Below are 12,977 nucleotides of genomic sequence, written 5' to 3' on the forward strand. Positions count from 1 at the left end.
ATTGCCAACCTGCCTACATTAAAATACTATAATGTCCACAAGCCAGTAGTTCTTTCCTGTTATGCTTCAAAGTTTGGTCTTGGTGTAGTTGTTCTAGAAGAGGGCAGACCTGTTGCCTATGTGCCTAGAACTCATACCTAAACTGATATGCAGTATGCTCAAATTGAGAAAGAACTTTTGGCAATTATGCTTGCATGTTCGAAGTTCTATGATTATATCTATGGCCGAGCTATCCAAACAGAAACTGATCATCAACCTCTAGTCACTATTTTAAAGAAGCCTATGCATTCAGCTCCAGCAAGACTATAAAGAATGATGCTCAAATTGCAAAAGTACAACTTCAAAATGGTCTATTCAAAAGGCAAACTTCTTTATCTGGCTGATATCTTACCCAGATTGCACAGAAATAAAGCAAAACAGCTTGATGCAGAGAATTTTGACTTTGATGTCATGGAAGTGCATAATTTTTTTACCCCTAGACTTTAGGAGAGATCATAGAAAGACTGGTCCAGTTTTGCAAAAGCTCAACCCCTTCATCAATATAGGATGGCCTTCAAAGCAATCCTGTGTACCAGCAGACGTGCAACCTTATTTTCCATATGGAGATGAAATGCTGATGGAAGATGGTATCATTTTCAAAGGTCACAAAGTTAGTGTTCCTACATTCTTACAATGTGAATACAATCAGAGTTTGCATTGTGACCACCCAGGTTCTGATTCTACCAAAACAAGGTGAGAGAACTAGTATTTTGCCCTTCTCTATCAAAAGACATTGATAAAGTCCTTTCTTCTTGTTCAGTGTGCAACAGTACTAAGCTGAATTTGCAAAACGTTTCACTTCAGCTATGCTACATTCCTGAACTACCTTGTCAACAGTAGCCACTGACATATTTGAGTGGAACAATCAGCATTACTAAGTGTTGGTAGACTTATTCAAACTGGTTTGAGATAAATTTGCTGCCTAACCTAATGTCCAGTGCTGTTATTACCAAGATGAAATGTCCTTTCTCAATCTATGGTAGTCCACACAGTTATTTCTGACAACAGTTCTCAGTTTACCAGTCAATTGTTTCAGAGATTTGCAAAAGAGTGGGATTTTATCCATGTTACTAGTGGTCTTGAATATGCGCAGTCAAGCTGCCTTGCTAAATATGCAGTGCAGAGTGCAAAGCAATTACTAGATAGGTCAAAGTGTGACAATACCAATATCTTCTTGAATTTACTTAATCTCAGAAATATACCCAGTGACAATCTACTTGGCATGCCTGCTCAGAGAGTTTTATCTAGGCAAACCAGAACAACCTTGCCTATCAGTTCTAGTTTGTTGGTGCCTAATGCTAAAACAACAGAGCAATCAAAGCCCAACTTTTTAAGAAGTGTTCTTCTCAGAAGTCCAGCTATGATAAAATGAGCAGATTTCTTCATCTGTTAAAAGAAGGAGAGACAGTGAGGATTCAAATGGTGAAAATTCTGTGATCGAATTGGTCAAGTGAGACGTATATGCGCCGAGCCAAGATCCTGCTTAGTGGAATCTGAGGGTTTAGAATACAGGAGAAACCATAGGCATCTTTTTCCTGTATCATAAATGATATTGCAGCATTGTAACTGTGATACAGACTCTAGATCAAAGAGCAACCCTGACAATGTTCATCAACGAACATGTCTCAGTGTCCATTCACGTTCCTGATGATGTCCCAGATGTTCCCAAAGTTGAACATTCCTTGAAGACAGTCCCCATTGCTAAATTCAATTCTGACTTTTATGTTACATGATCAGGTTGTATTTCTAGACCTAGTCTAAAATCCATAGAAGCCTGGGCATGATTGCTTTATATGTGTCTGATTTTGTATGATTGCATGTCAAAGAATTAGTTCTGTATAATTGCATGTCAAAAGATTATGTCTGTAAATTGCATGTCACTGAATACTGTAATTTCATATATGAATCATTTCTCAAGGAGGGAGGATGTAGAACAGAGCATGTGTATGTGCCTTTAAGAAGCATTTCCATGTGTAAACACATGCATATAAATACTGAGCATGTGCAGGCAGCAGAGCCATTTTGAGAGAACAGCCAGAGTGTTATCATGTATGAGTGTGGTAGTCAGTCTGTTTATACGTTTATTTAAGTGTAAGTTACAAAGCCTCATTCCTGGTGTTTTGTGTGTAATAAAGCTGCTTGAACCACGAAAATGTATCTGTTTTATCCTGACCAGATGAGCGACAAGGGGGGATAATAACCAAGTGTTAGAACTTAAAATATCAGGGTCAGCAAAGCAATGGATGAAGGTAAAATGGTGTACTTTGCTTAAATGGACCTGGCTAAGGCTTTTGACACAATTCCCTACTCAGGCATAGTACAATAGCTTAATAAACTATGAATGAACCCCTTTGTCACTCATTAGATTTGCTTCTGGTTCACAGATAGGATCCAGGAGATCAAAACAGGGGAAGTTACCTTCACAAAAAGACTGGTCATCAGTGGAATCCCTCAGGGTTTGGTGCTGGGACTTCTTCTGTTTAGCATCTACTCAGCAGTGAAAAACAATACCAAAGCACTGTTGTTAACTATGTCTGCAGATGTCTGCAATCTAGGAAAAGTGGTCACATTCCCAAAAGACTCAGCCATCCTACTGGAAGGCTTGTCCCAAACAAATAAATAGTGCCAGACAAAGATAAATGCCAAAGAATGCATTATCACCTTCTTTGGAAAGTCCACTTCACTGGAAACTACCACATTGTCAACAATGAGTTAACCCAATAGTTCAGAATTTATTTCAACAGCGACCTAAATTTTGACCAGAATGTGTCCACTGCAGTAATGAACTAATTCCGCACCTTGCTTCTAGATCCAGGGATGTCATTGCCTCCCTTTACTTAGCCCTTACTAGGTCAGTCATTGAGTATAATGCCCTTTCTGGCATGTATCTGTCCAGGCACTTGCAACAACTGGAACACCTGCAGAGATACCTTTTAAAAATTATACAAAGCCTAAACAATATGAGCTACATGGACTGACTCAAAGCTCTGTTGCTATATTTGGTCTCCTACAGACTGCAAAGAGGTGGCCTCTGTCTAGCATACAAGGCATCCTCTAACCTGTTAGTGATGGACTAATGACACATCTGCAAATCAAGGATCAAGACACGTATGTATCAGAAATACTCAATCCAAGAACCTAAACCTCTTTTGTAACATTAAAAGAATGGTTTGGATGGACCGGTATATCTCACAAAGGATAAAGATATCATTGCACTGCAGCAGTCCCCAGACATATAAAACAAAGAACATCCCTGGCCACATTCAAGTGTAACTTGGATCAATGGATGAGAAAAAATAAATTTACCTTATGACTCCTCCCTGTACTACTAATGGACAGAAGAAGTTCCTAAATGCTTTAGAGTCCTCTCCATATACCTATGTTTTGATCTAATGATTTTCATTAGAGTTATATATAAATATATAGCTTGGAAATAATTAGGTGAATGTAAAGTCTAATAGACTAGGTCAATTTTAAGTAAGAAATGGCATAGCTGGCTTGGCTTAAAATGGCCAGCAAGGGCAGTGAACCTAGTCCTAAATTATAATCCTATCTCTGCCTACATGACTGCAAAAAAAATCCTACCTCATCCCTAGAAGTATTCTTCATATTTTCCTAATGCAAGCTTTGCATAACAGAATGTGTTATTTCTTAATTTTTTTTCTTAATGTTCCTTTCTCTAGTACTCTCTATTCCATTTATCTTCCCTCTAATGCTTACATTTCTTTGAAAAAGTTCTCTTCCATTATCTGTTTCCCTTACATTAACAATATCCATTTCCTTTGTTATGAAGTAAGCAGAATACCTTGATTGTACCATCTAACAGGAATGTGCAGACATCTTCGGTATATTTCTGTTCAATAGTCTGCCTTTGCTAAAGTCAGCAATTTAAATGCACATCTGTAATGTCTGGCATCACAAAATAGCTGTCATTTCTGAGTCACTGTGGACAGAAATAATTAAAACTGCTGAAGGTAAACTAATAATTACTTTCCAGAAACTGGGGAATAGCTGTGAAGTAAAATCTTAACAAATAATGTTTACTGAAGACCTAGGATGTGTGCATTTTAAATGCAATTACTAGATTACGCCAGACAGCTATTAGTTGCAAAAGTGCACATCCTGTTAACTGTCTCTTTTTTCAGGAGATCTAGAGCAGATTAAATATGATGCACTGTAAAAGTGTTTGTGAACCACTTAGCTGAGTAACAAAGGACATTGTATATTAGGACTAATATGAAATTGCTACTCCTACTATGAATAGCAGACGGGCCCCCTAACAAGTGCATTCAGCTGCTAACTTAGTAGGTTAACAAGCAAGTGAACTACCCCCGCCTATTTAACAAGCATTCCCACTGAAGTTCAGGATTTCCTGTGCAAAGCTGTAATATAACAATAGAACTTATGTAAGTGAGCTATTTTAAGTTAAATTGCAGTTGCTGTAAATGCTTGTTTGGAAAAATGCCAAGCAACTGGTATACACGTTTTTATTTTCATTTTAAATGTGAATTTATGAGTTTATAAATTGTGATTAGTTTTCTTATTTAAAGGTGGTGAAGTTATTTGTTTGTGGTGGAAGCGTGCTTCTTGGTACTTTTAGTAGGAAATGAATGTATATATATATTTTTTTGTTTATATCAAGTACAATATGTAAGAGGCTGAATGAGTTCCTGTGTGTTTATATTGCAAGTAACACATATTTCCAGTGCATTTGTGTTTGTATTTCAAGGGTCAGTAACTAGAATAGAAAGGGAAGAAAAGTTGCTTGCTCTGGTATTAATTTTGCAAATAGTTTGTTTAGCTGACGCAATAATTTTATAGCATGAACTAAAATGCTTCCAAAGAGAACTTGTGTCCTGCAAAAATGACGGACATATCCGTGTATAATGCACTGTTTATTGAGAATGTTATGAGTTAGAACATGGTTAAGCTCTTGGTATAAAGGACAATGACTTTTCTAGATGAGGTATACAAGCTGACAAGAACTAAGAACTACTGTTTTTAGTGTTTCAGTATCATAACTGAAGACCCTAATCTCTGGCTGGAACCTTCTCAGAGGGGCCTTCACTGTAGAAGGACTTCCTGTGATTGGGGATATGATTGTTTCTTAAAGAACAGTACCAGACAGGACAGCATAAGGTTAAGAAAAAATTGTAGTAAGGGTTAATGATTTCTATTTGTGGTATATGTTTTGGACCCTTTCAAATTGTTTAAAATTGCTGCATTTTTAAAATAAATAAATAGACTTGGTTAACTATTTTTCTCCTTTTCCATTTGTAAAATGAATGCTTTATTTATTTATTTTTTTTTGCATACTGCATTGCTGGTTGGATTTGTTTCCTTCTCATTTGTTGTTCGGTATGCGTATGTTTGTTTGAATGCTGAGATAAGGTAACAGGAAGCTGTGATACATTACTCTGTGTATAGATGGTTACTTCTGCTCCTTCTACTGGCTCTCCCATCATCAAATGAGGGCATTTTATATCTAACAATGTTTTTATCTGATCAGCTGTGGTAGGGAAGACTTTGTATAAGTACGGTTCTCAAGAAGTAAAACCTAGAAGTAAAGGCACATGCAGATACTAATTTGATTGTGCTTGTATGTATAAATAAACACTATATTGTTATATCTGAGAATTAAAAAGCTCTATTTAGAGATTCAGGAAAAGGTGAAAGGGTCCATTTATAAATACTGTGAAAATATATCTATGTATGCATGCACACAGTCACATGAAAATAAAATACATTTATATGTTTAACCTATTTTTGCTCCATTCTTGGAGGTCCTTTTCTAAACATAATTTAAACCAAGTATTGCTTTATGAACATATTTGTACTCTTCTGTGACAAGTGTATAAAATGATAATGTATATTAAGACTGGGAAACTATAAACGTTGTGTGTACGTTACTATGGTAGCTTTTTAAAATTTTGTGAAAGGGATGCGCGCAATATACAAATTGTTACATTAATCTGTGTATATGTATCAGAGTTGGGCATTAACTGTTGTATTACATTCATTTCAAATTAACACAAAAATATAGTTTTCTTGTATTTGAAAAGGAATGCCCCTTTACTAATACTGGGGGAACATACTGTAGCTGTGCATCTCTTATCAACACTTTTCTGCTTGCTTAGTGCTGCTGATAGTTTCGTAAACTATTTCTGCAATCTTAACATTGTAACTCCATTTTGCTGAGTTGGCATGAAAGGTAAGCAATGTTTTTATGGACATGAACCGATGCTTTTAGTGTATTTCTCATTTGGTGGAGAAGTACTATTAGGGTGTTCATATAGATCACTGTTGTAGTACCTTTAGCTGTATGGGTTATATCCTTCAAAGGATATAACTGACAGCTTCTAAAGCTTTAGAGTACCTTCCACCTACCTAAACAATCAGTCCTTTCATTCTGAGCTGACTTAAAAGACCGGTTTGATCACCAAGCCCTTCAGAGCTTTCCTGCAGCTGAACAGTACACTCCTCTAAGGCTTTCAAGGACGAACAGCCAGCTTGTGGTGTTCATTTGCTGGGCAGATAAGGGGGATATCAATTCCCTGTTCAGGAAAGTTTTATTTTAAAGCTTGGAGAAGAAATTGTTTATTTTACTTTTTTGGGCTAGGTAGGTGCTTTAAATGCTTTTTACTTTGCTTTCCAGTGAAAAAAGTGACTTTAAATTTTTACTGACTCTTGCTGCTGACATATCTTTCCAGGGGAAAACAATTTCCAACCTGACCATGAAACAAACTGTTAGCCTCTCTGTCCATGGTTCTTCCAACTACAAAAAGAAAAAGTTAAGTAGACAGCCTTTATCACCACAACAGGCTAGTAATTTGCCTCTACATGCAGGTGGGTGGCTCTGCTGTGGCCATTAGTTGTACCTCAGATAACACATCTTTTTACATCTCTCTCAACTGTCCAGATTTTCCCAGAATGTCCAGATTTGTTTTTGAAGTCAATAAATGACATACATTTCAGTTTCAGACTTCATATCCTTCAGAAAAATGCATGCTAACACAAATTATGTTATTTTAACAACTTTCTAAGTTTATAAGCACAATAATTAAAATTTGTTCATATTTTGGGGCCCTTGCCCCCATTATGTCAGGCTTTGTCCAGATTTCTTGTGCGAAGAGGTTGCGAGGTATGATCTTTTTCCCTGGATCCCTCTGATGCATCACCTACAGCCACTATGGACCAGGAGATAACAATGTCCTCTGCAGCAGTTGGGGTCCCTTCAGTGGGCAAAGGAGAGCCACTCTTGTTGGCCCTGGAAGAGGGAACAGGGAAGATTTCTGGGTTTTGTCAATGTTGTACCCATTCTTTGAGAAGCTGCTACTGTCATTAATAACACTGTTGGCCCTGTTTTGCTTGTCAAAACATATATTCCTCTTCCTCAAATTTCTCCTGTCCAAATGAATCTAACAGGCCTAGCACAGGATTTAATTCAGGCTATTGATTTTTCGTACTCTACTAAAAGAGAGGGATACCTCTTTTCCTAAAGAGATTCAAGATTCTGAATCTGGACAGGAATATGAAGGGGCAGATAATGGATTTCTCCTCAGATTTCTGATTCTGACTGAGGAGAATGCAGATTCTGATCCTCCCTTTGGAATGTTTCTCTGAAACCATTTCCAGAGTGTGCCAGCATTTTCAGTGTGAGAACACTGATGCGTCCCAAGTCCCTCAAAAAATACTAAGAGCTGTTACGGAAGGAATTTCCAGAACCTTTACCTGTTCCTCCAGTTCTGTCGGCTTTAGAAGTTATGTGCATTATTTTCTGCAGTTTTTCTTAATAGGCAGCTATCGGCCTCAAAAAAGGCAAATAGGGTCTATAAAGTTTGTATAAAGTTTTTATACATGCTTCCCAAAACTGACTCACCAGCTATAGCTTTAGTTAATCCTACTGCTGCTAAGCATTCAGTATATTCTCTTCATGTGAGGAAACAAATCTAATTTAAATTAGTAACTACTTGGTGTGTGTGTGAGTGTGTGTGTGTGAATCTCTGAGAAAATTCCTCTTTTCCAGGGGGTTAATCCCTTATCCATCAGACCAGACTCTATTTCCACCTGTCCTTCTTCACATGCTGTTTCAGGGAGTGATGGAACCAGTTTCTCCTGCCCAAGTGGGAATTTTTTTTTATTCAAGGTGTTTCTAGTGCAAAAAGAAAATTCTTGGAGACAAGTTCTGGTTCGTTGTTTCCTAAACCTGTGTGAAAGAGTGCCAACTTCAAAATGTTGGGACTTCACATCCTGTTGCCTTATCTTCCTCATTCAAGTTTCCTGGTAATACTCGCATGTTGATTCATCCAGATTTCAGATTTCTTAAAGTTTTGTGTATTTGGATTATGTTCAGTCCTCTGCCATACCCTTTCAACTATGCACTGCACCACAAGTGTTCACAGAGTGAGTTATAACTCATTGCAGACTACAGGGTATCCACATTTTTCCATAGTTAAACAACTTGCTTATCTTTGCACTTTTGTGAGAGATCTGTTACACAAACTGGGATTCCAAGAAAACATTCAAAAGTTTTTTTGATTCCTTCCAAGAGGATTGTGTTCCTGGGGTGTCTAACATACCTCCAGTCAATGAACAAATGTTATCTTGATCTGTTTTTGGTCTCATGTCATCTATGATTCTCGGGATACCCCTGGCAAGTCTCTGCATAAGACAGTTACAATACTATCTGAAATCTCTGTTCCAGTAGGAACATTCTCTGTCATTTGAATTTCCAATGTTGGTTTTTTCAGAAGGGAGATCACTTGGCGGAGATGGCAAATATCCTTTAATCCAGGTCTTTCCTTTTTCCTTCACTGTTGAAAGCTGCCCATCATGATAGACCCCTCAGACTTCGATTGGGGAGCAGTTTCAGGAGGGATAAAAGAGCAAGGTATGTGGGACACCAAGAACTGATGCAAGTGCACAATAAGACATGCTTGCCTTGATCAAAGCACTCAAGTCTGTCATCTTTGGTCACTAGCCTCTCTTAGGGTTGTTACAGACAATACCACAGTCATGTGGTACATCAATAAGCAAGGGGGGAACAGGTCATATCCCTTTTGCAGACAAGACATATTAGCTTGGGATATAGCTTCATAGCACAATCTTTCTCTACAGGCCTCCTACATTCTGTCAGAGTGAAATTGTGTGGCAGACAAGCTGAGCTGGACAAGGGCAGACCCTCCCAAATGGAATCTAGCTCTAGGGGTCTTTCAAGATTTGATCTGTGTGGAATTCAAGTGCACCTACTTGGCTCCTCTCTAAACAATCATCTGGCAAGGTTTTGTTCTAGGACTCCATGCAAGAAGGCCTGGAAGACACACGCCTTTTCTTTTCCCTGGACAAGAGTGTTTCTGTATGCTTTTCTATCCTTTCCACTGCGATCCAGGATCCCCCAAGATAATTATGGTGACTCCCTTCTGTCCCAGGCAACAGTGGCCCCTTTTCTATTACAAATTGTCAGAGGCTTTCCTCACATAATAGATCACACAAGATCAGGTGTGTTTTTTATACACCCCAATCAACTTCAATCGTAAGGCACCTGTTTACTGAGTATGTACAGCAGACACTAATGGAAAAGCCAGCTACTAGAATTTTATATGGCAAATGGAGAAGATTTTCTAGCTGGTGCCATCAAAATAGCAAGTCCCCATTCAGGACTTGACTGTTCTCTGGTTTTACAAAATTTGTGTGGGTTAATATTCTATGGCATTTCTTACTCCTTTTTCGAGGTTCATTTATTGGCCATTTCAGCATGCCCACAGACCACTTCAGGTCTAACTTGACGGAAGTAAATCTTTCAGAACTTTGGATCAGTTGTCAAAAGTAAACGATTCCAGGGCATGTCAAAGCCCCCTCTACTTGGTCCTTGGCATCATCTATTGCATCTTGGAAAGGGTTTCATTCTAGAAGCAGAAATTTGGTCTTCTGTGCATACTTTTATAAAATCCTTCCCTAGGTCTAGATCAGCCTTTGTAGGACCATTCTCCAGGGCTTCCTGGACTCTTCTCCTTCCACCTCCAAAATGTAGTAAGCTAGGGTAACCAGCAGTAGCTCACCTATATTTGTAGAAATGATCAATGTGATGAGCATAGTACAGTTGTGTGAATAAACTTACCATAACAGTAGATGTTCGAATAATGATCACTGCTGCAGTAGCCGCTCCCTACCTCCAACCCTTTGATTTTTGGTGTGTTTTTTTTTTTTTTTTTTTTTTTTGTGGTTGTTCCTAACATTGTCCTTTTCAGGCTCAGCCTCCCTCTATCTCTTTGTTGTCTTTAAAGCTGTAACAGGCTTGATGTCCAAATTTGTCTTTAGTCAAGTCTGCTTGAAGTCACTGGGTGAATGGAAGGTACCCTGAAGCTTTGGAAGCTGGCTGTTATATCCTTGGCAGGATATAATCCATATAGCTAAGGCTACTGCAGTGGTGATCATTTGAACATGTATTGTTATGGTGAGTTTACTTGCTTGACTATTTCGGGCCAAGAAATGACTAACTGTATGCTAGTGTGCATGCTAAGGCAACCATTTGTAAAGACAATTTGTGAGTTCATAGGCCCATGGGAAATTACTAGGCTAATGGCTTAAGAGCCCTTACAAGCCTCGCCAATATAACCCAATTTTACCCAATATATGGCCCCTAGGGCCAAGAGGATGACATGGATATGAAACCTATACAATATCTGACAAATTGCCCATGTTCATAAAGGAGATGTACACAACTCCAGGTGTGAATTTGTGATTCCCCTTCAGTTGGTTCAAACTACATTTGAAGAGGGCCAGGGAAGAGTTCTACTTAATATGAAAAAGAAAGCCTGTCCCAAAGAAGGGGCAATCTGAGACTCCTCTGTCTCTGCAGCATGCTTTGTTTGAGTTGCCGACTAAGTTTAGATCAGACATCAAGCCTGTCAGAGCTTTCATGCTAATGGTGAGTGACAGGAAGTGGGAGGATGAGCCCTGAAAGAACAGCCCTAGGAACAAAAAGTAAGAATTTACACCCTGGCATAAACGCACCCAAAAATAAGGGGATGAAGGTAGGGAGCAGCTGCTGCAGCCACGTTTGCCTGAAATATAATAAAGATGCTTATGTACATTATTTTGTTTTGCTAATTACTAGCACGTCAGGATGAATGTACTGATAAGCTATGATTATACACTGTAAGTATCCAGTGCAGTCATTTTTGTAAGGATGTTATGGAAACTATAGTACCGTGTGTTAAGTTCCAAACCCTGTGGTACAACAGCAACTGTTTATGTTCTCCATGTAAGCCTGTACAGGTAAGCCTGTACAGTATTTCAACTTTTTTCAGAACTTTCTACTCTATCCTACAGGTGAATAGGACATGCATGTAATAGGAGTGCATGCAATAGGTTTTCTAGTGTATATACAGCACACCCTAATTTTCCCTCCAATTACAGATATAAATGTCTCCAACCCCAACACACCCTAGACAAGTGTCAACACACACTTATCCATTACTGTCACTCTGTGTTTCTTCCATATAGTCTTAAATACTTTACTGTAAGCTATGATTTGAATTAGTTTTGTACTTCTTTATCAAATGATGGCCCAATGATCCTGCCTTATGTGAATGGCATGCCTTGTATACATTGGTCCATTCCTGGGAAAGTAATTATTGTGTCATATTTCTATAAATGTTTTCATAGGTGTTGGTGAGATCTGAGTCATGCCTTTCTTTGGATGGTCCTACCCATGTCCATCCACATTCCATCCTGGATGCAGAAACTGATGTTTCAAGAGAAACTAATTATCCCTCACTGTTTGAATATTACTCTACAACTAGAATGGGACTTTTAACTCCCTGTTCATCTGTATTGGTCTGGTTGAATTACATTTCCCTTCTTTTTTATGATACAAGATAATCTATTGACTACCATTGTTTTCTGTAAACTGTCTTACTCCTTTCTTCTGTGGTAGGAACTTTGCTTAACTTCACCCTGGGCAGCAGCCTTTAGAGTTCTAGGAACTGATTAGTTTGTAGAGGGCTTCAGAACATGTAACATGCTGTGCTGTCTGTTATAGCACAACACCAAAGTGAGAAGATTAGTTCCATGATAAAATACTATGAACATAGACCCTATTGATAACCTCATCCAGTCAACTTCCACCACTATGGAGCAGACATTTTTGTTGTAGTTGTACTGTGTCAGAATTTCTAACTCTGTTGAGAATTTTAGTGGGAAAAACATCCATTCTCGAAGAACGTTAAGAAACAGAAGGAAGCCAACTACTGTAAATGTTTGTTTTAATAAGCATGTTATAAACTGAATGAAAATCTATAATGCAGGATTAAAGACTGCTACTATTAGTGCTGATGCTATAAAAGCAGTGGTTCTGAATGAGTAGCATTGTTCACAACAAAGGGAGGGAGAGATTACCTAAACTATATAGCACACATGTAAGGAATTGGATTATGCAGTATTGTTGAAAGCTTGCTGTCCTCAGTTTTTAAAGTGGCTGACAGTGGATTGGGGGTGGCAAACTGGTGGCCTGCTTTATTTTTGTCAGGTAAGTGGAGAAGGTTACAAGACCAGTTTTAGGTCAGACCTGGACCAAATAGACAAAACACTATACAAGTCAAAATGTCCAATGCAAGTTGTCCATTTTTATAGAGTATGCAATACAAAACGGACAATTCAGTAAACAGTTTTGCATCTTTCAGAATATGCAGAAACATGTATAATATAAAAGGGGGCAAGACAAAATGTTTGCACTTTTTGCACTGTTATCCTGATTATTGACATGAGATTCATTCAACAACTTGCCTAATTTGAAGATTTAACCACTAGATAAAACGGCGAGAGAAATAAGAAAAATTAGTGCTAATATTTTTTTTTTAATTATGGAAAACAGCATATTATCTCAGGGTACTCAATTCAAATACAAACACAGACTTGGCAGAGGTATCTATATGGAT

General features: G+C 38.2%; 1 protein-coding gene across 1 annotated transcript in view; it reads left to right on the forward strand.

Annotated features, from left to right (window-relative positions):
* The first annotated feature begins 4,319 nt into the window (after nt 1-4,319).
* The window catches only part of LOC122804506 (synaptotagmin-like protein 2), a 3,492,381-nt gene continuing 3,483,723 nt past the window's right edge, over nt 4,320-12,977 (forward strand). The window contains exon 1 of the mRNA XM_044074423.1: nt 4,320-4,445. The gene's annotated coding sequence lies outside the window, so the exon portion shown is untranslated. The remainder of the gene's footprint in view (nt 4,446-12,977) is intronic.

The sequence above is a fragment of the Protopterus annectens genome, chromosome 1.part1 (assembly GCF_019279795.1).
Source record: "Protopterus annectens isolate FY-2018-M chromosome 1.part1, PAN1.0, whole genome shotgun sequence".
In the NCBI taxonomy this organism is placed as follows: domain Eukaryota; kingdom Metazoa; phylum Chordata; order Ceratodontiformes; family Protopteridae; genus Protopterus; species Protopterus annectens.